The sequence below is a fragment of the Taudactylus pleione genome, unplaced genomic scaffold (assembly GCF_031769625.1).
Source record: "Taudactylus pleione unplaced genomic scaffold, aTauple2 ptg000762l, whole genome shotgun sequence".
Lineage (NCBI taxonomy): Eukaryota > Metazoa > Chordata > Amphibia > Anura > Myobatrachidae > Taudactylus > Taudactylus pleione.
In genome coordinates this window covers 3427349-3430125 of record NW_028285164.1, presented here as the reverse complement: position 1 = coordinate 3430125, position 2777 = coordinate 3427349, and the positions used below count along the sequence as shown (strand labels likewise).

Sequence of the window (2777 nt, the reverse complement as noted above, 5' to 3'; positions counted from 1 at the left end):
TGTGTTGGCCCAGAGAGCTCCCCTCCACACGACCTCTGGAATTGATAGCCCTGGACCACACAAAGTTGAAAGTAGTCTTAGGGGATACCAATATGCATTAACCATCATTGACCACTTTACAAAATTTGTTGATGCTATCCCGGTTAAGGATCTACTGTAACTGCGAAAACCATGCCTGTCATGTTCTGGAAATATTTTGTCTAACCTTACGGGTATCCGGAACAAATTCTCGCCGATCAAGGAGCAGCCTTTGAATTGTTCACAGAATTGTGTCAGCTGTAACAATGCAACAAGATGAGGATGACTGATTACCACCCACAGTATAATGGGCTCTGCGAGAAGATCAACCAAACACTAATCAACGCGCTTCGAGCTGTTCCTCTGCCGAAAAGACTGGATTAGCCCACATTGCTACCTGAGCTGACCTTTCTTTACAACAATTCGGAACACTGCTGCCTTGGATACACCCTACTACTTGATGTTCGGCAGGCATGGGAAAATTCCAGCAGATGTACAATTGATGATTCCCACACTGGAGGAAAACACTTCCCAGCTGCACGATGAGTGGGTGAAGGAGCATCAGGTTCGAATCAAGGAGGCCCAGACCTTAGTGCAGGGACGGGGAACCTTAGGCCCGGGGGGGTGTAAGGCCCCCGGAATCATTTGGTCTGGCCCTCTGAGTTTTTTTCTGCTGGCCTCATTTGACTAGCAGGGTGTTTAGAATGGCACCCTGCAGCCAGAATCTATGCAGCAGTGCCACCTGGAGCATCCTTAGGATGGTTCACCGCTGCCCTTACAGCTCCCCGGAGCATCGTCAGGATGCTCCGGGCATTGCTGTAATCACCGACAATTGTGGCCCCGCCCCTGTGTGATGTTACACGGAAGTGCGTGGCCTGCACTGGGCCCACACATAATGTTATATAAATCAAAATGGCCCTCGGCAGAAAAAAGGTTCCCCACCCCTGGCTTAGTGGAACAACGAATGGAAAAGGAACATCACAGGCAAGAAGAGTGCTACAACAGGCAAGGAAAAGCAGCACCTCTGGAAGCAGGAGACAGAGTCTGGCTAAAAAAAAAATGTACGCCACAGTAAATTTGATCCATTGTGTGAGACTGATCCATGGCGTGTGGTGAGGATACCATACCCGAACCAGCCTATGTGCGCGATTGAGCAAAGAGAAGGCCGGAAAATCATCCACCGCACCTGGCTCCACCTGTGCATATCCATGCCCCTGAAACAGGAAATCAATGTGGAACCCGTGGCAAAGTCCCCTTGGAGACCATTTGCTATCCAATGGATATGCTTTGGCTTAATTCAGGCGGCCTGAACGAAGCACTAGGAGAGTACTCCCTCTAAGATCCAGAGAATAAGAAATAGTGCATGATAATCCAAAACGTGACTTATGCAATGCATTGACAAAATGTTATGCCACTCCTATATTAACTGAACATTACTTTATTATCATTTTGCATTTAAATAATTCCTTGCTAAGTTTAATGTCGTAAATTATGTATACACAATTGTGGTGCGCTCAGAGATCTTCCTAATAAATATTGTGTATCCTACTGTAACAGGGTGAGAAAAATGTGTACACAAGTCCAAAAAAAGTAAATCTGTGGGTAGGGTGTTCTTAATAGGAATTGGCTGTAAGTCCAAGGTGATCTTATCCCTAACCGGGAAAGTGTCACTGATTATGTCCCAAAATCCAAAACACTCTTTAGGGAGCAATAAATATATATATAGTTTATGGATAATCCCAGAGTAATAGTTTGTGATGTCTGTAGGAAGGGTGTTCAACCTTGAAAAATGCATTCAGTTATTAGGATTTAAGTTTAAAGGACAAATCTCACATGATAAATCCTCATACATATAACAAACTCGATGGTCAAGATGATACTGACATAGCATACAGGATAGAAAACACTGATGTTAAATTACACCGTGACTGAATGCATTACTCAATACAATTACACCACAGAACCAACTTATAGCATCTTATTGTGAGTTTCTATCTATCGGAAGTGGCATACGCTACACCTATGTATTGACTATTATAAAAAGTCTGTGTTTGATAATCATTTATCCATCCTGTGTTACACGTTATATTGCTATATGTATAATCTTATTTGATGCATGCACGTGTAACAATTGAGGTGTGCCTATGCAACACTTTCTTTGGACACTACATTTTAAAAAATAAATGGACTATCCACTAAGATAGCCCTACATTTATGGTTACTGCTCTGACCCAGTGCTGCTGCAACCCATTATCATTATACCTACAGCCTTACATCACATGATTGCCCAATCCCGTCTGATCTTGGCAGCTAACCAGTGATAGGCCTGGCCAGTACTTGGATGGGAGACCTCCTGGGAATACCAGGTGTTGTAGGTTAAAAGAGGATGTTTGGGGTTTCCATGCATAGGCAGAGCAGCTAAACCCACTATATGTTTAATTCTATCTGTTCAATACCAATATCTTTTTGTACCCATTGATATAGAGATGTATTTAATATTTCGCCGTTCCACAACAGTAGATTATTATTATTATATCATCTGGACTTTGTGTATAGAATGCAAGGTGCCTCATTATTTTATTGATGAATATTAAAAGTTATGTTTTATTAAAAACATCCATTTATTCATAATCCATGTATTTACAAGCGTGCCCCAGTGACTAGCTCTACTTTCCTTCTTTTGTTGTCTTTGAATACTGTGAGGAGACCTGGAAAACATGCACTGTTTGGGGTCCTGAGGACCGAGTTTGAGAACCTGT

At 42.7% G+C, this 2777-nt stretch overlaps 1 pseudogene; it reads left to right on the top strand.

Moving 5' to 3' along the window:
- Positions 1 to 2278: 2278 nt before the first annotated feature.
- On the top strand, positions 2279 to 2396 carry LOC148476922 (5S ribosomal RNA; annotated as a pseudogene).
- The last annotated feature ends 381 nt before the right edge of the window (positions 2397 to 2777 follow it).